General features: G+C 43.4%; 1 protein-coding gene across 6 annotated transcripts in view; it reads right to left on the bottom strand.

The window, feature by feature from the left end:
- ZFAND4 (zinc finger AN1-type containing 4) overlaps nucleotides 1–24,224 on the bottom strand; it is a 91,407-nt gene that overhangs the window by 44,415 nt on the left and 22,768 nt on the right. The gene's annotated exons all lie outside the window — the stretch shown is intronic.

Genomic DNA, 24,224 nt, shown 5'->3' with positions numbered 1-24,224 from the left:
TAGAAAATAATAATAATAATAACAACAAGAAATTAAACACACTTCTATATTGAATGCTGAGTGCTTAACTAAAATTTACATAATCACAGATAAAAGACATAGCTAAACGTAGATATAGTCCAATCCACTCACTTTAGAAAAGAACAGTATGTTTCAGTAACTCTCTGACCTTGAAACTGGAAGACAGTTCTAAATGCTACAAAGTACAAGTCTTCATTCAGGGTTATTGTCAAGGTTAAAAGTATGAGTGGGAATGGGTAAAGGCAGTTAAAACGTACAAATTCCCAGCCAGAAAATAAGTCATGGGGATGTAATGTATAATATGGAGACTAGAATTAATAATATTGTGTTGTATATCTAAAAGTTGCCAAGAAAGATCTTAAAAGTTTTCATCAGAGGAAAAAAAAAAAAAAAAAAAAACTTTTGCCCTGGCCAGGTAGCTTAGTTGGTTAGAGTGCTGTCCCAATATGCCAAAGTTGCAGGTTTGATCCCTAGTCAGAGCACATACAGATATAGACCAATGAATGTATAAATAAGGGGAATGACAATTTGATGCTTCCCTTCTCCCCTTCCTCTCTCTAAAAATCAATAAAAATTTTAATTAAAAAAAACTTTTGTAACTTTATGCTGATGGATATTAACTAGACTTATTGTGGAGATCATTTTGCAATACATACAAATATTAAATCACTAGAGGCCCAGTGCATGAAATTTGTGCACTCGGGGGGGGGGGGGGAAGATGTCCCTCAGCCCGGCCTGCAACCTCTCGAAGTCCAGGAGCCCTCAGGGGATGTCCAAATGACAGCTTAGGCCCACTCCCCACCAGCAGTCATCCTTTGTGCTGCTGTGAGCCCGGCTCAGGGTTTCTGGCTGAGCAGTGCTCCCACTGTGGGAGTGCACTGACCACCAGGGGGCAGCCCCTGCATTGAGCACATCATAGTGACCGGTCATTCCACCATTCAGTTGATTTCCATATTAGCCTTTTATTATATAGGATTATGTGGTGCTCCTGAAACTCATATATGTCAATAATAGCTAAATAAAAAAACAGCAAGAGACAGAAAGGTGGTGGCCAAATAGGCAGACCTTTCTTGCACATCCTCCCAGGGCCAGACTAGAAATACCACTAAAGTGGGGAACATTCATCTGGAATTACCAACTGAGGTCCAGTTGAGAAGGCTTATATCAAGGAAAGACAGAAAACACCTGGTGACCAGTGGGAAGGGCGAGGTCATGAGAAAGGCTGACCCGGCTTTCACAGGCAGCAGGCCAAGAGTGAAGAGGGAGTTCTCGGCTACAGGAGGGTTTTTTCCCCTGAGAAGATGGAGGCCCAGGACCCAGGCTGCACTCCTCACTCTAGAGCACTAGAGCCAAGACCAGTAACCCACGTAACATCCAGCTATGAAAGGCAGCAGGACCACTGGCCACCAGGGAGTGTGGAGCCCGTCAGACATAAAGCTGCAGGGTGTTCTTTTGTTGTTGTTCTTGTTTGTTTTTAAACCCAGAGCACAGGATTTTCATTTTTAGCAACTGACTTACCCCAGGCTTCAGTGGAGGGAGAGAGGTATGAACTGAAGATACCTGATGAAAGGCTTGGGCAGGAAACACTGGGTCAGGGGGAGGTATGGAAAAGAGGTGGCTGAGAGACCTGCATCCAGTTGCACCCTCACAAACTGAAATGGCCATTTTCCTCAGAGGCTCTGGCCCATTCTAGTAGCCACAGCTCAGGAAAAGGAAAAAACCCCATCCTAGGCGATACATCCAGCCTCACCCTCAGGAGCCCTGCATCTTGAGCTTTGCAGGGGAGACAGAAGCAGAGGCCAAGCCTATAGGTTTGAACAGTCTCAGGAAGCATCAGTCACTTGGGGGGGGGGGGTAACCACCCCACCAACCCAGGAACCTGACTGGTGCTTTTCCCCTCATAGGAGAGATGATAGAAATTCCAGGTTTCCAGCTGATACCACTGGATTGCATACAAGGATCTCTGCGCAGCTGAGGGCAGAGTAAGATTCTGGATCACTCTCCTTCCTAATTCTCTCTTCTTTTGTGGCTACATTTGTTGCTGTTGTAGGTGGATTGTTTATGTGTATGGTAAGTTTGAGCAAGTACGTAGATAGATTGTGAATAATGTGAACCAAGTTTATCACTGTGCAAAAAAGAAGTTATAAATGAGGAAAGAGAAAAGGATAGAAAGAATACTATGGTAATAAATTGAAATTAGAGGTATCTGTATGAAATCCTGGTTTTTAATATATATAAGATTTGGATAGATAAAGAAGTATACATGTGTAGTAAAAATACATATTTCCTATCTCTGTCCATTATGAAGGCCTAGAAGCAATTATACCCCAATAGCCATGTGCGCACACTTAGCACTGGATCTTGGTTTCTACATACCTTCCCATTAAGTAACCTTAGAATTCCAATTAAAACAACCTTAGAGAAATGACTGATGGCAGGACTGAGGCAGGAAAAATATAAGATTAACCTGGAATATTTTGTGGTATCACACAAAGCAGGATATGCCTAAAAAATAATGGGGACATTTCCAAAGAACATATGAACCAATTTTAGCAATAAAATAACAACAGTAATATAGCATAACCCATAGAATAAAATAAATATCCATGAGCCCGTGCTGATATAAATAACTGGATAAATAAATAATAAAGGCTAATGGGCAGCATTTCCTTACAGTAGAATGCCAATAAATGCAGAAGCAATAAGGGAAATAGAAAAATCATCACCAGGCAAATACTACAGTAACAGATGTTCCTGGCAAAGTCATCAATGAATACTAAAATTATTGGCCAAAATAATAAGAACAAGATCAAGGTGGGCCTCACAAGATATTTATTAACTAGGAGCCTGGTGTCACAAGATATTTATTAACTAGGAGCCTGGTGCACCGATTCATGCACATTGAACAAAAATAATTAGAAGAAATATTTTAATATTGTTATTTGCCCTTTCTCCTTCAGTGTCTGGGAGCTGGGCGGTGGCCCCACCCCCCATCGCCCTGGCTGGTCACCGCCTGCAAGGGTCTGATCACCTGGCCAATTGTGCTGCTGCCACCCCCCACCCCCGCTGCCGCCGCCCACCCGGCTCCCAAACCCTGAGGGAGACTGGCAGCACCCACCCCCTCCTTGCTGCTGCTGTTGATCACCGCCTGCAGGGCCCGAATGCCCCACTGATTGCCTAGCTGCTGCCCGGCTCCCAGGTGCTGAGGGAGCCGCCCCGGCTGGTTGCTGCCTGTGGGGGCCCGATTGCCCCACCAATCACGCTGACGCACCCTTGCTGCCACCACTGGTCGCCCTGCAATCAGATCAGCAGGGCAATCAGGCCTCCACCCGGCAACCAGTGGCTTGCACCCGCCTTGGCCTGGTGCCGCCCACTCACCTGCTCCCCCATCCCACCCTGGTCCCGCTCTCATTGGGGCCCATGGGGGCTTACAGCACCTCCACTTGCCACCTGCTGCCAGCACCACGTCACCAACGCCCGCTATGGTTCGCACCGCCCCCTAGTGGTCAGTGCACATCATAGCAAGCAGTTGAACTCCCAGGAGAACTCCTGGTCAGTCGAGGGGACCACTTGCATGTTAGGCTTTTATTATATAGGACTAGAGGCCCGGTGCACAAAAATTTGTGCACTGGGGGGGGGAAGGGGGTCTCTCAGCCCGGCCTGTGCCCTCTCGCAGTCTGGGACCCCTTGGGAGATAACAACCTGCTGGATTAGGCCTGCTCCCGGGTGGCAGAGGGCAGGCCCAATCCCTAGGTGCAGCCCCTGGTCGGGCTCAGAGCAGGGCCGATTGGGGAGTTGGGGCGCCACCCCCTGTCATTCACAGAGCAGGGTGGATCGGGAGGTTGTGATGTCACCCCTAGTCACGCTCAGAGCAGGGCCGATTGGGGAGTTGGGGCACCGCCCCCTGTCACACTCAAGGCAGGGTCGATGGGGAGGTTGCGGCGCAACCCCCTGTCACCCACAGATCAGGGCCAATCAGGGGGTTGGGACACTGCCCCCTGTCACGCACAGAGCGGGGCCCATCAGGGGGGTTGGGGCTCCGTACCCTGTCACTCACAGAGCAGGGCCGATCGGGGATTGAGGAGCTCCCCCCTGTCACTCACAGAGCAGGGCTGATAGTTGAGTTGTGCCCCCCCCCCCCCGTCACACACAGAGCAGGGCGATCAGGGGGTTGGGGAGCTCCCCCCTGTCACGCACAGATCAGGGCCCATCAGGGGGTTGGGGGGCTCCCCCCTGTCACGCACAGAGCAGGGCCGATCAGGGGGTTGGGGCGCCGCACCCTGTCACAGAGCCGCAGGGCGATCAGGGGGTTGGGGAGCTCCCCCCTGTCACAAACAGAGCAGGGAGGATAGGGAGGTTGTGGCCTCGCCCCGTCACACACAGAGCCGCAGGGTGATCAGGGGGTTTGGTCGCTGCCCCCTGTCACACTGATCCCGGTGCCAGGAGGCCTCGCTGCTCAGCTGATCCCAGTGCTGGGAGGCATATTACCCTTTTACTATATAGGATAGAAGCCTGGTGCACAGGTGGGGGCTGGCTGGTTTGCCCTAAGGGTGTCCTGGATCAGGGTGGGGGTCCCGCTTGGGTGCCTGACCAGCCTGGATGAGGGGATGATGGCTGTTTGCAGCTGGTCACACCCCCTTCAGGGTGGGGGTCCCCACTGGGGTGCTTGGCCAGCCTGGGTGAGGGGATGATGGCTGTTTGCATCTGGTCACACCCCCTTCAGGGTGGGGGTCCCCACTGGGGTGCCTGGCCAGCCTGGGTGAGGGGATGATGGCTGTTTGCATCTGGTCACACCCCCTTCAGGGTGGGGGTCCCCACTGGGGTGCCTGGCCAGCCTGAGTGAGGGGATGAGGGCCGTTTTCAGGCTGGCGGATGACTGTAGCTCCCAACCGCTCCTTTTTCCTTTTTTTTTTTTTTTTATTCTGGGCCAGCTTTAGCTCTGAGGCTCGGCTCCAGCTATGAGACCTCTGCTGCTGAAAGCAGGTTTCTGGCCTTTGTTTACCTTCTGTATTTGAAACAATGTTGTGGTCCTGCTGGCTGAAGCCCGGGGTTTTGTTTAGCTTCTATATTTGTTACAATGTTGCTTAGAGTGCAGCTGAGAGGCCAGCAAGGCAGGCGGGGAAGCTTGGCTTCCTCTGTCACTGAAGCAAGCAAGCCTCCCTGTTCGCTTCCAGCTGCCTGGCTGCCGGCCGCCATCTTGGCTGGCAGTTAATTTGCATATCACCCTGATTAGCCAATGGGAAGGGTAGCAGTCGTACGCTAATTACCATGTTTCTCTTTTATTAGATAGGATTACAAAGATAAAAACAGTAACTTTTCAGTGGAGAAATCTGTCCAATACCAACTTAGGTATGCAATCAAATTCACCAATTAAACTCTATTTGCTAAATCCAATGGTCAATGGTCAATTCTCTTCCTCCTGGGCTTATCAAATCAACTGGTCACTTACTCCTCATAGAAAAATTTTATTCCTAAGATACCACATTCCCTTGGTTTTATTATTACCTCTTTAGCCACTCCCTCTCAATTTCCCAGGCTGCTCAACCTCAACTCCCTGACTTCTTATTTTTGCAGTACCCTCAGACCTCTTTTCTTTTTCAATGTATACCAAGCATGTCAAACTCACAGCCCACAGGCTGCATGCAACACACAATGAATATTTTTGCAGCTCAGCTAATATAACAGTAAGTAATGTTTTAATAAATATTTTGTAATTTAATTTTTACAATATCCTGTTACACATAATCCTATTAATAAAAGCCTAATATACTATGTGTCCAGTCATCCAGTCATCTGTTCAACAAAGTGTAATATGCTAATGATACGCTAAGGCTGCTCAACCGCTTGCTATGACGTGCACTGACCACCAGGGGGCAGATGCTCTAACCAGTAGATTAGCTTGCTGCTGGTGTCTGGCCAATTGGGACTGAACAAGACAGGCTGGACACACCCTGAGTCCTCCTGCGGTCCCTCCCCAGCTGGCCAACCTCCCACATCCCTCTCCGGCCCCAGTCGTGCACCAGTGGAGTCCCTCAGCCTGGCCTGCACCCTCTCACAATCCAGGACCCCTCAGGAGGTGTTGGAGAGCTGGTTTCAGCCCGATCCCGCAGGCCAGGCCGAGGGACCCCACTGGTGCATGAATTCGTGCACCGGGCCTCTAGTTATTAATAACAAACTACAACGTTCGCTAATGACTGATTACTATAATCATGCTGCATTCATTTCCCTTAAGCGCTTTATGCACAGGTGCACCATTTCTGTCCACTAATACCAGCAGCGAATATTTTAGCAGCTGATTGCCACATCATTAATCTTGTACTGACTTGTTTGGTTTGTGCAACAGGAAATAGTTCGCTTTCGGAGAACAAGAAAAATTGGTTTATTTGCATTATGCTTATTAATTTGTGTAGTTATTCAGTGTCTGGTAAATTAATGTTCAAGAAAAAGTATTAATTTTTTTTAAAAGTTCTATTATTTTATGTTAACAATTACTCATTTATTTCAGTCCTTTGTATTCAGCATGTCTCTATCGAAATAAACCTACATTTCTATGAAAATTGAAGCTTTTGTTTTTTTGTGACCCACATAAACTTAAATCTTGTTTATTTGGCCCGTGTTAGCCTTTGAGTTTAACATGCTTGATGTAGATTATCTTTTGGAGAGCTCATCCTACCAGCTAAATATCAGCCTCTCAAGTTTCTCTCCCTAGCATAGATATCTTCCCTGAACCCTAGGCAAACATATACAGCCATTCAACCTGTCCCCAATACAGTGTCTCTTCAATAAATGGTGCTGGAACAACTGAATATTCACTTTTTTAAAAAACAAACAAAGAACGTATCTCCACACAGATCTTATCCCCTTCACAAAAATTAACTCAAAATGGATCAGAAACCTAAATGTAAATTGCAAATCTAAAAAACTCCTAGATGATAACATGCAAACAAACCTAGAAGACCTTGGGTATGGTGGTGACTTTTTAGACACAATACCAAAAGTATGATCCATGAAAGAAATAAATGATAAACTAGACTAGACCATTAAATTTTTTTAAAAAAATATGCTCTATGAAAGACAATGTCAAGAGAATGAGAAGGCAAGTCACAGACTGGGAAAAAACATTTGCAAGAAACATATATGATAAAGGATTATTATCCAAAATATATACTATAGAGAACACTTAAAACTCAACAGTAAGAAAACAAACCACCCAATTAAAAATGGGGTAAAACCTGGACACCAAAAAGATGTACAGACAGCAAGTAAGCATTTGAAAAGATGATCAACATCATATGTCATTAGGAAAATGGAAATTAAAATGTCAGTGAGATGTCACTACACATCTATTCGAATGGCCAAAATCCAAAACACTGATATCAGATGCTAATGAGATGTGCAGCAACAGGAAACTTCAGGCTCTGCTGGTGGGAATGCAAAATAGTACAGCCATGGTGAGGGTGAGGGTGAGGGCAGGATTGGGGGGATAAGGGGACATTGGAGGGATAAGGACACATTTGTAATATCTTAATCAATAAAGGGGGGAAAATAAAAAAAATAGTACAGCCACTTTGGCAATTTCTTATAAAACTAAACATATCTTGCCATATGATCCAGCAATCACGCTCCTTGGTATTTTCCCAATGGATTAAAACTTATGCCCAGACTAAAATCTGCACACAGAAGTTTATAGTATCATTCATAATCACCAAAACTTGATAGCAACCAAGAAGTCCTTTGGTAGGTGAATAAATAAACTATGGTATATGAAGACAGCGGAATATTATTCAGTGCTATAAAGAAATAAACATCACCTGGCTGGTGTGGCTCAGGTAGTTGAGTGTCATCCCATGCACCAAGAGGTCACCAATTCAATTCCCGTTAGGTGCACATGCCTGGGTTACGAGCTCAATCCCCAGTAGGAGGTGTGCAGGAAGCAGCCAATGAATGTTTCTCTCTCACTGATGTTTATATCTCCCTCTCCCTCTCCCTCTCCCTTCCTCTCTCTCTAAAAAATGAAAAATAAACATATTTTAAAAAAGAAATAAACTATCCAATGGGGGGGAAAGGAGGATATATGTGATACTTTCAACAATAAAGATTTTAAAGATAAAACAAAAAGAAAAAAACTATCAAGCCATGAAAATACATGGAGGAAATGTAAATAAACATCTTTAGGCGAAAGAAGCCAATGTGAAAATGTTGCTAGTCCATCCATACTATATAATTCCAATTATATGACATCCTGGAAAAGGAAAAACTATGCAATAGATAGCAAAAGACTGTGGTTGCCAGGGGTTGCACAGAGGAAGGATGGCAGAGCACAGAGGATTTTTAGGGCAATAAAATTATCCTATATAATAAAAGGGTAATATGCAAATTGACCCTAACAGCAGAACGACTGGGAATGACTGGTCACTATGACACACACTGACAACCAGGGGGCAGACGCTCAATGCAGGGGCTGCCCCCTGGTGGTCATTGTGCTCCTACAGGTGGAGCTCTGCTCAGCCACAAGCCAGGCTAATGGCTGCCAGCACAGCAGTGGTGGCGGGAGTCTCTCCCGCCTCCTCAGCAGCACTAAGGATGTCCGACTGCAGCTTAGGTCTGCTCCCTGCTGGTAAGTGGACATCCCCCAAAGGCTGCCAGGCTGCCATCTTGGGCCTGATCCCCCAAGGAGAGGGCCTTAGCCAGCAGGTGGACATCCTCCGAGGGGTCCCAGACTGGGAGAGGGCAAAGACCGGTCTGAGGGACCCCCCCGAGTGCACAAATTTTTGTGCACCAGGCCTCTAGTTTTCTATAATAGTATAGTGGTGGATACATGTTATTATACATTTGTAAAAGCCCACTGAATGTACAACATCAACAGTGAACCCTAATGTAAGCTGCAGACTTTAGGTGAAAACGATGTGTCAATGTAGGCTGATCAGCTGTAACAAAAGAACCACTCTGGTGTAGGGTGTTGATAGTGGGGGAGTTGTCTGTGGTATATCAAGTATATGAGAGCTCTACCTTTTGCTCAATTTTGTTGTAAACCTAAAATTGCTCTAAAATAAAGTTTATTAACTTAAATGAAAGTATATATTTTTTAAAAATTGAGGAAATCAATATACTGAAAATCATTTCCATTCCTGGTTGCTTGTTATACTGAAAGCACATGTCAATTACAACTTTACTTCTTAAGGTTACATTATGTGACAAGTACATACATTACATACAAACTCTTAAAACAAAAACTTTGAAAGTACTTTTGAAAACACTCTAGGAATGTAGTCACTTCAGGAAAAAAAGTAATTGTAGGAAAAGTGTTATCAGAATGAACTAGAGAAGGAATGATATATACCTAGAGGATTACATATTTTGAAGTCACAAATAGAAAAATAATCTACACCAGAACACCATATTTCAATTAGATATAGATAAGAACTATTTATTAAACATCATTTTGATTTCCTTTACTCATTCATTCATCAAATATTTCAATGGCTATTCTACATGAGGCATTATTCTGAGCTAAAAATATATTGGTGAAGAAGAAGACCCTGCCTTCATGAAGCTTAGATTTTATTTAAGACAGATACATTCATTCATACATTTACCTATAATATAACTATAGGTTCCTTAATGCAATGAAAAGCAATACAGCAGGGATAGAGAGTGATTTGCACAGGTGGGGAGTGTATTTTTGAAAACAATTGTCAAGACAGACATGAGAAAATGACATGTGAGAATTTTAATAAAGTAGGAAAGGAACGATAAGGATATCTGGAAGAGCAGATATCTTCAGGCAGGAAGAAGTTGGACTTACTGAAAAAGGAGTAAGTGTGCCTCAAGTAAAATTATTAAAATGGAGAGTAATGACAGACAGGGTTAAAGATATGCGTTAGAAAGAATTTAAATGCAACGGTAATGTGTTTAGCATCCTTGAGCTATCCTGTTCTAGGGATTTTCCATTCATCGACTAATACTAGTACATGTAATATTTCAGCTTCACACCGTCTGTTTTAGTCAGGATCTCCAAAAAAATAGAATCAAAGGCTGTGTGTGTGTGTGTGTGTGTGTGTGTGTGTGTGTGTGGTGGTAGAGGGATGGGGAAGGGGGAGATTGAAAGAGAAATTTATAACAAATTGGCTCATGGAGGCAGGCACGTCCAAAATCTGCAGGGTATGCTGGCATGCTGGAGACTCCGAAGAGCTGAGTCTGTAATTCCAGTCTGGAAGCCAGCAGGGTGGAGACCCAAAGAGCTAAAATTCCTGCATGAGTTTGAAATGCTTCTGCTCTAGAACCAGGAGCCAATGTTGCAGACGAAGTCTGAAGGCTGTCTGGAGATTTCTATCCTGCTCAAGGGAAGCTGGTCTTTTTATTCTAATAATACTTAAACTAATTTGAGGAGGCTCACCTACATTATGGAAGGAAATTTGCTTTATTCAAAGCAGACTGATTTAAATGCTAAAACCACCCTTACAGAAACACTCAGAATAATGTTTGACCAAACATCTAAGCATTCCATGGCCCAGTCAAGTTGACACATAAAATGAACCATCACACAATCTCACCACTTCTGTTTTCCACCTTAGCCTCAGAACCTCTCTATTTTCTACTTTTCTCATTCCAATAAGCCAAAAAAATTTCTCCCATTTTCTTTTCATGGGAACAGCATACTCATCATTTAACACATTGCGTACCGCATAGAAATCTCTATGACATACGCCAGGGACCGCACGTTTTTGGGCAAACTGCACGTTATTTAAATCATCATAATGCACTTTAGGTGTTGTTTTTCAATAATTATAACATTTTTATTTACATAAACAACTAAACAATTAAAGTTCCTAATACTTTTTTAACATATGGTACTGCGTAAAACATTTTCCTCTATGAAGGGGGACCAAACAAAATTTACATAAGTATCTAGATGTGCTCCTTTTTCCATGGGCGTGAAAAACAAGAACACTCGTGAGCAGTCCTTAACAGATGGCGCGCGAAACACAAGAAAACTCCTGAGCAGTATCAAATGTGTTAACATCACTGGGGGAATGAAGGCTGTGGTCCTCTTCTGATGTTCATGCTTTAAAGACTTGCCTTCTACTCTGAGTAACTTATCTAAGTACTAGAGGCCCGGTGCACAAAAATTTGTGCACTCAGTGGGTCCCTCAGCCTGGCCTGTGCCCTCTCACAGTCTGGGACCCCTTGGAGGATGACCATCTGCTGGCTTAGGCCCGCTCCCCGGGGAATTGGGCCTAAGCTGGCAGTCAGACATCCCTCTGGCAGCCCGGGAGCCCTCGGGGGATGTCCACTTGCCAGCAGGGAGCAGGCCTAAGCTGCAGTTGGACATCCTTAGCGCTGCTGAGGAGGCAGGAGAGGCTCCCACCTCCACCGCTATACTGGCAGCCTTGTGGCTGAGCAGAGCTCCCCCTGTGGGAGTGCACTGACCACCAGGGGGCAGCTCCTGCATTGAGCATCTGCCCCCTGGTGGTCAGTGTGTGTCAGTGACCAGTCATTCCCAGTCGTTCTGCTGTTAGGGTCAATTTGCATATTACCCTTTTATTATATAGGAGTGCTTGGCCAGCCTGAGTGAGGGGCTGATGGCTGTTTGCAGGCTGGTCACACACCCTTCAGGATGGGGGTCCCCACTGGGGTGCCTGGCCAGCCTGGGTGAGGGGCTGAGGGCCATTTTCAGGCTGGCCACACCCACTTCAGGGTAGGGGGATCCTGCTGGGATGCCTGGCAAGTCTGGGTGAGTGGCTGATGGGAGTTTGCAGGCTGGCCAAGTCCCCCAGCAGGGACCCTCACCCCATGAGAGTGTGGCCAGCCTGCATGAGTGGCTGATGGCTGTTTGCAGGCTGGCCACAGCCCCTTTAGTGTGGGGATCCCTGTTAGGGGTGCCTGGCCAGTCTGGGTGAGGGGCTGAGGGCTATTTGTAGGCTGGCCACAGCCCCTTCAGGGTGGGGGGTCCTGCTGGGGTGCCTGGCCAGTCTGGGTGAGGGGCTGAGGGCCGTTTTCAGGCTGGCTAAGCCCCACAGTGGGGACCCTCACCCCAAGAGGGTGTGGCCAGCCTGGGTAAGGGGCTGATGGCTGTTTACAGGCTGGCCAAGCCCCCCAGCGGGGCACCTCACCCCATGAGGATGTGGCCATCCTGGGTGAGGGGCTGATGGCTGGCTTCAGGCTGGCCACGGCCTCCAGCCACCCAAGCTCCCAGTGGAGGCTGGCTGGAAGCAGGTATCTGGGATTTATTTGTCTTCTATAATTGAAACTTTGTTGCCATGAGTGGAGGCCACAGCCGGCTCAGAGCAGGTGGGAAGCTTGGCTTCCTCCATCACCCGGGCAACCAAGCCTCCTGCTTGCTCCAGCTCCATGGCTGCTGGCTGCCATCTTGGTTGGGTTAATTTGCATATAGTCGCTCTGGCTGGCTGGTGGGTGTGGCTTGGGGGATAGCGATGGTATGGTTAATTAGCATCTTTGTCTTTTATTAGTGTAGATTCTTCCCAAAGTTCTCACTTGAAGAAAAATTCTGGAGCCAGTTGTTACAGTAATAATGCATGTTTTCAAATATCAGTAATAGAAAGACACTTCCTTAACTTTTAGTAATGGAATCTACCAAAAAAATTTAAAACACATTATTCTCACAAGGTAACAAGGGTGTACGTGAGAATTAATAGAAGATAAAGGAACCATTTCCAGTAACTGAGGTCACTCACTGTTACACTTGTGAGAGCAGTAGTTGGAACTGCTCTGAGAGAAGGTCCAAGCCATGTAGAGGGATGGGAAATTGAGGTGAATATCAGCAGACTCAGAGAGTTGAAAGTGGAGCTCAGAGTCCAAGGCCACAAAGGCAGAGGGGAGAGAAGGGGGTCCTAATACATGGTGACAGCAGAAGATTTGACTTTGGATGGTGGGCACAGGGTGCAATATACAGATCTTATAACATAGAAACTCACACCTAAAAGCTATATGATCATGTCAACCAATGTCACCCAATAAATTTAATTTAAAAAAAAAAAGTACCAGAGAGAAAAAACCGCAAAACAGAAATATGCAGAAGGTGCTATTCAAGTATTCAGCAAAACAGTGACCATATAAGGAAACTACCCTAAGGCAAGAAAAAAACATCAGCGAGAGAACACTGCCCACCACTCACAAAGGAATAAAAAACAGGAAACCCAGCAACCAGACTCAAAAGAAATCTCACAATTCATCTGGTAATGGGCAGCATATTTAGGAAGATCTTGCCTCAGTAATAGGGAATGATTAGACCTAGACTGAATATTGCTCCAGTCCCACTTAAAAAAAATTAATCATAGCCCAGCTGGTGAGACTCAGTGGTTGAGCATTGACCCATGAAGCAGGAGGTCGCCAGTTCAATTCCTGGTCAGGGCATATGCCTGGGTTGCAGGCTCGATCCCCAGTAACTCTCTCTCTAAAATATAAAAATAATTTTTAAAAGGTATAGCAATAGAGAAATTAAGCAAAATGAAACATGAAACAAAAAGTATCAGAAGAAAACATCAGTGAGCTGTGGGACCATTTCAAGCAACCTACTATACCAGTAACTTGAGTTTGCAAGAGATGAGACAATATAATCCGAAAAAGGAAGAATATAATCCCAAAAAGGAAGAACAAAGTTGGAAGATTTACACTTTCCAATTTCAACTTACTATAAAGCTACAGTAATCAAGACAGTATGGGTCTGGCATGAGGAAAGACATATGAATCAATGGAAGACCATTGAGAAACCAGAAAAAAACTCATATGTATGTGTTCATTGAGTTTTGACAAGGGTTCTAAAATATTCCAAAGGGAAAAAAACCAAGATGGCGGCATAGGTTAACGCAGGAGATTGCTGCCTCGAACAACCAATCAAAAATATAACTAAAAGATGGAACGGACATCATCCAGAACCACAGGGAGGCTGGCTGAGTGGAAATTCTACAACTAGGAAGAAAGAGAATATCATACCCAGACTCAGAGGAGGCGCAGTGCTGAAGTGAAATACTCAGGTGCAGAGTGCGTGGTTGTTGTTTTCAATCGGGAGGGAGTTTCAGACTCTGAGCTCCAGATCCGGGCAAGTCTCTAGGGACCCAGACTCAAACGGGAGAAGTGGGACTGTCTGGTTTCGGTCAGAACTCGAAGGAGGCTTTCTCTCCGAGGTTTGCAGCAGTTGCTGGGACTCTGTGAGGCAGAGCCCCTAGGGACGGAACTGAGAGCAGCCATAACTGCTCGCTCTGGCCCGCCCTGTAGATCCCCCGGGGACCCGCCCTCCCCAAGCCCTGCACAGAGCCATTTGCCGGATAGCCTCAGGCAAACGGTAGATTAGCACTGCCCTAGAGATCCAGCACAGAAGCTCTCCCACTGCAGACACAGCTGACTCTCATAGCCAGTTAGCCTGGAGGTCAAATCACCCCCAGTATTGCCGACAACAATCAAGGCTTAACTACAACAAGACTGCGCACAAAGACCACCAGGGGGTGCACCAAGAAAGCATAAAAAATGGGGAGACAAAGCAACATGACAGAAATGGAGGATATAGAGCTAAAAACCGCAATTTTAAGGTCTTTCAATAATTTTCTAGAAACTGCCGATAAATGTAGTGAGATCCTCAAGAAATCTAATGAGACCCTCGATGTTGTGATAAAGAACCAACTAGAAATTAAGCATACACTGACTGAAATAAAGAACATTATACAGACACCCAACAGCAGACCAGAGGAGCGCAAGAATCAAGTCAAAGATTTGAAATACGAAGAAGCAAAAAACACCCAACTGGAAAAGCAAAATGAAAAAAGAATCCAAAAATACGAAGATAGTGTAAGGAGCCTCTGGGACAGCTTCAAGCATACCAACATCAGAATTATAGGGGTGCCAGAAGATGAGAGAGAGCAAGATATTGAAAACCTATTTGAAGAAATAATGACAGAAAACTTCCCCTACCTGGTGAAAGAAATAGACTTACAAGTCCAGGAAGTGAAGAGAACCCCAAACAAAAGGAATCCAAAGAGGACCACACCAAGACACATCATAATTAAAATGCCAAGAGCAAAAGACAAAGAGAAAATCTTAAAAGCAGCAAGAGAAAGAAACTCAGTTACCTACAAGGGAATACCCATACGACTGTCAGCTGATTTCTCAACAGAAACTTTGCAGTCCAGAAGGGAGTGGCAAGAAATATTCAAAGTGATGAATGCCAAGAACCTACAACCAAGATTACTTTATCCAGCAAAGCTATCATTCAGAATTGAAGGTCAGATAAAGAGCTTCACAGATAAGGAAAAGCTAAAGGAGTTCATCACCACCAAACCAGTATTATATGAAATGCTGAAAGGTATCCTTTAAGAAGAGGAAGAAGAAGAAAAAGGTAAAGATACAAATTATGAACAACAAACATGCATCTATCAACAAGTGAATCTAAGAATCAAGTGAACAAATAATCTGGTGATCATAATAGAATCAGGGACATAGAAAGGGAATGGACTGACTATTCTTGCGGGGGAAAGGGGTGTGGGAGATGCAGGAAGAGACTGGACAAAAATCGTGCACCTATGGATGAGGACAGTGGGTGAGGAGTGAGGGCGGAGGGTGGGGCAGGAACTTGGAGGAGGGGAGTTATTGGGGGGAAAAAGAGGAACAAATGTAATAATCTGAACAATAAAGATTTAATGAAAAATAAAATATTCCAAAGGGAAAAAATAGTCTTTTAAAAAAATGGTGCTAAGACAACAGGATATTGTCCCACATGCAAAGTATTAAATTTGGACTCCCTACCTTAAGCCATAGACAAAATCAGCTCAAAATAGATCAGGGAAAACAGAAAGTGTCTCGAAAACTGAAGCATAAAATTATTATATGGCCCAGCAATTCCACTCATAGGTATAACCAAAGAATTGATAACAGGTACTCTAAGACTTGTCCACATATGTTCATAGCTTTATACATATTATACATAAAGTGGAGCATCAATGTCCATCAACTGAAGAATGAATAAATAAAATGTAGTATATATCCACCCATACGATAGAATATTATTCAGCTATAAAAAGGAAAGGACTAATGTATGATAAAACACAGATGGACCCCCTAAAACATTATGCTAAGTAAAACAAGTCACACATAAAAGGTTACATATTACATAACTTCAGTTATATGAATAAGTAAATCCATAAAGATAGAAAGTATATTATTAGTTGTTGATAGGGGATTGGAGAAGGATATGAAAAAAATGATTATTTAATGGGTATAGGGCTTCATTTGAGGTGATGAGAATGTCTTGAGCCTGTGGGTGCCATCTTCACACGCTCCCTTTGCCTTGCTCCAGGTCGCTGGTATCTCCTAGAAACAATCTTATGCACTTGTTTGGCACCCTGGTGTTTTTGGCTGCTGTCCATGGTATACCCCTTGATTGCCTGGCCCTGGTGGTCAGCAGGCCTTATGTTAATATGTACACCAAGGGACTGTGACAAACAAACAGCTATCCTAGGGCACAGAGTGGAGGCAGCAGATAGAAACACACATCGCGAGGAAACCAAGATGGCGGCATAGGTATACACCGGAGTTTGCTGCCTCGAACAACCACTTCAAAAATACAACTAAAAGATGGAACGGACATCATCCAGAACCACAGGAAGGCTGGCTGAGTGGAAGTTCTACAACTAGGAGGAAAGAGAAAAGCATACCGAGACTCAGAGGAGGCGCAGTGCTGAAGTAAAATACTAAGGTGCGGAGTGCATGCGGAGCGGGCTGGAGGCTGAGGGCGCGGTTGTTGTTTTCAATCGGGAGGGAGTCTCAGGCTCTGAGCTCCAGTTCCGGGCGAGTCTCTAGGGACCCAGACTCAACAGGAGAAGCGGGACTGTCTGGCATCGCTCAGAACCCTAGGGCAGTTTTCTCTCCATGGGGCTTGCAGCAATTACTGGGACACTGAGAAACAGAGCCTCTGAGGGCAAGACTGAGAGCAGCCATAATTGCTAACCCCGCCCTGTTGATCCGTGGGACCTGCCTCGCCCAAGCCCTGCAGGGAGACTTTTGCTGGATAGCCTCAGGCAAAGGCTAGATTAGCACCTCCCTAGAGATTTAGGAGCCAGGAAGCCCAGATGTAGAGTGGGACCATCCAGTTTGCAGCTCCGTGGAACCATAAAAGACACACTCAGGGGCAGATTCAGTGAGCAACAAAGCCCCATGGAAGCAAGTCTACCCCCAGAGGGGTGTCACCGGCACAGAAGTTCTCCCACTGCAGACACAGCTGATTCTCACAGCCAATTGGCCTCGAGGTCAATTCCTCACAGTGATAACTACAACAATCATGGCTTAATTACAACAAGACTGTGCACAAAGCCCACAAGGGGGTGCACCAAGAGTGTCTACCTCAGGTAATTGGGACACTTAGCACAGAAAGGCACTCTATTGACACAGCGAAGCATAAAAAATGCTGAGACAAAGAAACAGGACACAAATGACAGAATTGGAGGAAAGCAAACTGCTGGATATAGAGTTCAAAACCACACTTTTAAGGACTTTAAAGAACTGTCTAGAAGCCGCCGATAAATTTATTAAGGCCCTAGAAAAGACTGGTGAGACCGCCGATAAATGTAGTGAGATCCTCAAGAAATCTAATGAGACCCTCGATATTGTGATAAAGGACCAACTAGAAATTAAGCATACACTGACTGAAATAAAGAACATTATACAGACTCCAAACAGCAGACCAGAGGATCGCAAGAATCAAGTCAAAGATTTGAAATACGAAGAAGCAAAAAACACCCAACTGGAAAAGCAAAATGAAAAAAGAATCCAAAAATACGAAGATAGTGTAAGGAGCCTCTGGGACAGCTTCAAGCGTACCAACATCAGAATTATAGGGGTGCCAGAAGATGAGAGAGAGCAAGATATTGAAAACCTATTTGAAGAAATAATGACAGAAAACTTCCCCCACCTGGTGAAAGAAATCGACTTACAAGTCCAGGAAGTGCAGAGAACCCCAAACAAAAGGAATCCAAAGAGGACCACACCAAGACACATCATAATTAAAATGCCAAGAGCAAAAGACAAAGAGAGAATCTTAAAAGCAGCAAGAGAAAGACAGTCAGTTACCTACAAGGGAATACCCATACGACTGTCAGCGGATTTCTCAACAGAAACTTTGCAGGCCAGAAGGGAGTGGCAAGAAATATTCAAAGTGATAAATGCCAAGAATCTACAACCAAGACTACTTTATCCAGCAAAGCTATCATTCAGAAGTGAAGGCCAGATAAAGAGCTTCACAGATAAGAAAAAGCTAAAGGAGTTCATCACCACCAAACCAATATTATATGAAATGCTGAAAGGTATCCTTTAAGAAGAGGAAGAAGAAAAAGGTAAAGATACAAATTATGAACAACAAGTACACATCTATCAACAAGTGAATCTAAAAATCAAGTGAATAAATAATCTGATGAACAGTATGAACTGGTGATTGTAATAGAATCAGGGACATAGAAAAGGAATGGACTGACTATTCTTGGGGCGGGGGAAGGGGTGTGGGGTGAGGGAAGAGATTGGACAATAACCTATGGATGAGGACAGTGGGTGGGGAGTGAGGGTGGAGGGTGGGGTGGGAACTGGGTGGAGGGGAGTTATGGGGGAAAAAAGAGTAACTAATGTAATAATCTGAACAATAAAGATTTAATTAAAAAAAAACACACATCTCCTAGTCTTCCCCTGAAAGAGGTATATTTGCATACCTTGAAGTTGTTATCATTATGAAATGCCACTTTGTCTCGTTACAGCCTTCATTTTAAAGTCTATTTTGTCTGATGTAAGTATTCTGCCCAGCTTTTTAAATTTATTTCCATATACATGAAATACTTCTTTCCATCCCTTTACTTTTAGGCTATGTGTGTTTTGCATTCTGAGGTGGGTCTCTTGTAGACAGTATATTCAATCATTTTGTTTTCTTTTCCATGTAGCCACCCTATATCTTTTTTATTTTTTGAGAGAGAGAGAGACACATCAATGTGAGAGAGAAACATTAATCAGTTGCCTCCTACATTTACTCCAACAGGTGATCGAACCCGCAACCTGGTGACCAGAATGGAACCTGCCAGGTTGGTGTAGAGGACGATGCTCCAACCAACTGAGCCACACTGGCCAGGGCCACCCTATGCCTTTTAATTGGAGCATTTAATCCATTTACATTTAAAGTAATTACCAATAGGCATGTAGTTATTGCATTTTATTCTTTTTTTATTTTTATAGTTCTTCTCTGTTTGCTTATTCTTGATCTTTATATAGGTGGAATCATAGTGTATGTGTTTCTCTATGATTTGCTTTTATTATTCACCGTTGTTTTTAATTTATCCATGTCATGCATGGGACTATTATTCCATTAGTTTCTCTGTTGTGAACTATCCCATAGAATTCAATTACAATATATGGCACATATATTTACATATACCACAATTTATCCAGTCTAGTGTACTCATTTGAGTTGTTTCTAGAATTTTGACAATACCAACAAGACTACTATGAATATCCCTCTTACATAACTTATTCACATGTTTCACTTTATAACGTATTTTATATAACTTTATTAATACAGAAATATCCACTTTCTTCAGGTTAGTATTTTACTGGTGTATCTTTCAATCCTTTACCTTCAACATTTGCTGTCCTTACATTTTAGATTAGGTCTCTTGTAAAAAAAAAAAAAAAAGCATTTCATATGAACTTTTTTAAAAAGCAATCTATCAGTTGTATTTCAATTAAAGAGATTTATCCATTTTACCTTATTGGAATTACTGACATATATCTATTCATTTTCACTATCTTACTTTGAATTTTCTAATTGTCCTGCTTTAACTGCCTGCCTCCTTTATGTATTAATTTAGATAGATGGCAGAAGGTAAGGCACTTCTATCATCTAGAAATTATATAACTATTTGTAATCTCTAATGTTTACTACAGAAATTTAAGTAATCAGATTTAATAAAATAAAGTCTAAAGTTAATCACATCTTTAACCTCTTCATGAATAATACTAAGAGCCTTAGCACTCTCATTACACACAAATCTACCTTGAATTGTATGTCATTGTTACCAGGATTTTAAATAGATTTTTTCAAACTTTCATATATTATTGTTTTATTTGTTTTATTAAGTAAAAATTTTTTTAGATTCACCCACAAGTGTGCCATTTTGATAAATATTCTACATTGTATCATCAACTTCCTTTAAAGATTTGCCTTCTAAGATATATCCTTCATAAATTCCTTTGGCAAGAATTTTTTGTAGGGGAATTCAAGTTTTGTTTTTCTGGAAATGTCTTTATTTTGTCCTCAACCTTGAAAAATAAATTTAATTTTAGGTAGAGACTGTTGTTTCTCTCAGCACTGTGAAGATAATATTCCACTGTCTTCTGGTCTCTAGTATTATTAAAAAGTCCATTGTTATGCCCAAATCGTGGTTTCTAATACCATAGTCCAATAAATGGAACCAGGGCTCGCTAAAGAAATGGCTGCTCTAGCCAGTTTGGCTCAGTGGATAGAGGGCTGGTCTGCGGACCAAAGGGTTCGGAGTTTGATTTTGGTCAAGGGCACGTACCTTGATTGCAGGCTCCTCCGCAGCCGAGGCTCTGGTCGGGGCGCTTGCAGGAGGCAACCAATCGATGTTTCTCTCACATTGATGTTTCTCTCTGTCTTTCCCTCTCTCTTCTACTCTCTCTAAAAATTCAATGAAAAGATATCCTTGGGTGAAGGTTAACAAAACAAAACAAAAAAGAAATGGCTGATTCTAAGACAGGGGAAAAAATACACAAGATGATCCTAAATCACCTTGTAGTGCCACAAATAAGTGGGAAAAGAAAACAAAATAACCACAAACATGCTGGTTCAGGGGTTTGGGGAACAAATATTTATCTCTGAGCATTGTACTGAGGTTCCAGATTTTTTTCTCCTTTCCCCTTTGCCTCAAGCAAGATGCTTTTGGGACAAAATCTGCTATACTACCTGTTCTTGAAGAATTACATATTGTCATCTCAGGCCTCTTTTTATTTCCATTATATTAATACAAGTTGAAACAGACATTGCAAATGTATTTTAAAAAACCTTTACCCAGAATTTCTGGGTTCTGTTTTAGGAAATGTTTCTACCATATGGTCAGAATCAGAAATCTGTTTGATTCTACTTTTGAAGACATTACACTTGAACTTGTCACATCAATAATACATATATTTAGGTAGTGGTAGCATGACAGTAATGTTTTCCAATAATGACACAACTATGTACTAGTTAGAGGTTAAACTGTGTCCCCCAAAAGTCCCTGTATCGAAGTCCTAATCCTCAGTACCTCACCATGTGACCTTAGTTGGAGATAGGGTCTTTACAGATATAATGAAGTTAAAATAAGGTCATTAGGGAGGGCCCTAATCAAATATGACTGGTGTCCTTATAAAAAGGGGGAAATTTGGAAACACACATACACAGAGAGATAATCATGTGAGAAAACTGGGATGATGCTTCTAGAAGCAAAGGAACAAGAAAGGCTGACAGCAAACCACCAGAAGCTAGGCAACGGCATGTACCGATGTTCTCCAGGAGCTCTCAGGAGCAACCAGTAATGCCAACTCCTTGATCTTGGGCTTCTAGCCTCTGGAACTGTGGAATAATACATTTCTGCTCTTAAGCAACTCAGTTTGTGGTACCTTGCTTTGGCATCTCTAGTAAATTAATACAATATGAAAAATAGTGAATTTTATAGTATGTAAATTAAAAATGGAGAAAAAGAGTTTGCTAAACTTCTGAAAACATGTTTAGTATTATTAGCCAGAATATTGGAAATGTGTATAAAATACAGAAAGTGATCAAATCTATTTAACCCTATATATTTCTGTGGTTACAGAGCCCATGACCATAACAATTTTAAAATGATAAAAAAAAATATTATTGGTAAAACATACACTTAGAATTTAATGACAATAAAATTCAACTTAAAAACTTATAGGTTAGACAGAACCCAGACACAGAACCTACACAGAACCTAGAGACAGAAGAACTTCACTGGAGAAAACATGGCAAAAGATCCTGGACAGAAACTGGAAACAGAACCTAGAGACAGAACCTAGAGTCAGAACATGGCAAAAGATCCTGGACAGAAACTGGCAACAGAACCTAGAGACAGAACCTAGCGAGAGAACCTGGCTGAAGATCCTAGAGACAGAACCTGGCTACAGAACATGGCAAGAGAACCTGACTAGAACCTGGTGACTGAACCTGGCTGGAGAACCTAGCGAGGGAACATGGCTACAGAACCTGGCTGGAGAACCTGGAGAACCTAGCAAGAGAACATGGACACAGAACCTGGCTGGAGATCCTAACCAGAACTTTACTGGAGATGCTGACCAGAACTTGGCTAGAGATCCTGGCTAGGCTGCTGATCAGCTGAACGCTGTCTCCGTGTCATTCCTTCTTCGCCGACTCTGTCGACACCTTTGGGGACCCCTGGACCTGCTGGGGTTGGACCCCAACATGTTTGAAAAATGAGATAAAGTAGGTAGCTACCTGGAAAAACATCAGTTACCAAAAATTTTTCATGAAATGAAAAACCTGACTAGACTTACTATACATTACAGAAATTGAGATTGAATAAGAAATTTTAGCCACAGCCCTAGCCGGTTTGGCTCAGTGGGTAGAGCGTCAACCTATGGACCAGAGGTCCCAGGTTCGATTCCGGTCAAGGGCACATGCCCAGGTTGTGGGGAGCATACAGGAGGCAGCCAGTCAATGATTCTCTCTCATCATGGATGTTTCTATCTCTCTCTCCCTCTTCTCTGAAATTAATAAACAAATATTTTAAAAAATAAAATTAAATTTAAAAAAAAGAAAAACTTATAGGTCAGCCTGGCTGGTGTGGCTCAGTGGTTGAGCATGGACCCATCAACCAGGAGGTCATGGTTCAATTCCTGGTCAGGGCACATGCCTAGGTTGCGGGCTCAATCCCCAGTGGGGGGGCGTGTAGTAAGCAGCCAATCAATAACACTTTCTCGTTATTGATGTTCCTATCCCTCTCACCCTCTCCCTTTCTCTCTCTAAAATTAATTTTTTAGAACATGTAGGTTATAACACAATTCTTGAAAGGAAATTTTAAATCATAACTTCTTACAGTTAAAAGTTGAGATTTCCAGTTTCAATTACAACATGTGAAGAGCTTGTATGTTGCCACCATCCTTACAAAAAGAAAAAAGTTGAATAAAATAAAAACCAACAACTTTTCTTGGAGCCATTAGAGAAATGAGGTAGAAGGGCAAAACTCCACCCCAGAATCTACAGAGTTTGACAAATCCAGAGAGTTATAGCTAAGATCTGCTTACTTGACATAGAAACAGAAGACTCTAGAGCAGGGGTGGGCAAACTTTTTGACTCGAGGGCCACAATGGGTTCTTAAACAGGACCGGAGGGCCGGACCAAAAGCATGAATGGAGTGTTTGTGTGAACTAATATAAATTCAAAGTAAACTTCATTACATAAAAGGGTATGGTCTTTTTTTTTCAATAGTTTTATTCATTTCAAACGGGCCGGATCCGGCCCGCGGGCTGTAGTTTGCCCACGGCTGCTCTAGAGACATCAACCGAAAGGAACATTTAAATGGTAACTTTGAGAATCTGGCAGAGGCTGAAGATGGACTAGCATAATATTTAAGAATTCCTGGGGCCCTGGCTGGTGTGCTCAGTGGTTGGTGCACTGAAGGGTCATGGGTTTGATTTCTGGTAAGTGCATGTACCTGGGTTGCAGGTTTGTTCTCCCACCCAGTTGGGGTGCATGTAGGAGGCAACCAATCAATGTGTCTCTCAGATCTCTCTCTCCCTCTCCCTTCCTCCCTCCCACTCTCTCTAAAACTCAATGGAAAAAATATGCTCAGGTGAGTATTAACAACAACAAATAAGAATCCCTGGGGGCCACAGTCTTAGGGAGCCTTCATACTTTTGATACTTTTATCTCTAGAAAAACTATCTGGTTATCACTGTGAAGAGTCAAGAAAGATGGCCTTGTAGCTCAGGCAGAGGGAGGGGAAACATCCTATATAATAAAATCCTAATATGCAAATCAACCAAAGAGCAGAATGACTGATCACTATGATGCGCACTGATCACCAGGCTGACCCCTGGTGGTCAGTGTACTCCCACAGGGGAGTGCCACTCAGCCAGAAGCGCTCACAGCTGGCGAGTGCAGCAGCAGAGGCGTGAGCCTC

This window comes from Myotis daubentonii, chromosome 13 (genome assembly GCF_963259705.1).
Source record: "Myotis daubentonii chromosome 13, mMyoDau2.1, whole genome shotgun sequence".
Lineage (NCBI taxonomy): Eukaryota > Metazoa > Chordata > Mammalia > Chiroptera > Vespertilionidae > Myotis > Myotis daubentonii.
The sequence above is the reverse complement of the archived record's forward strand: the minus strand, read 5'-3'. Positions and strand labels throughout refer to the sequence as shown.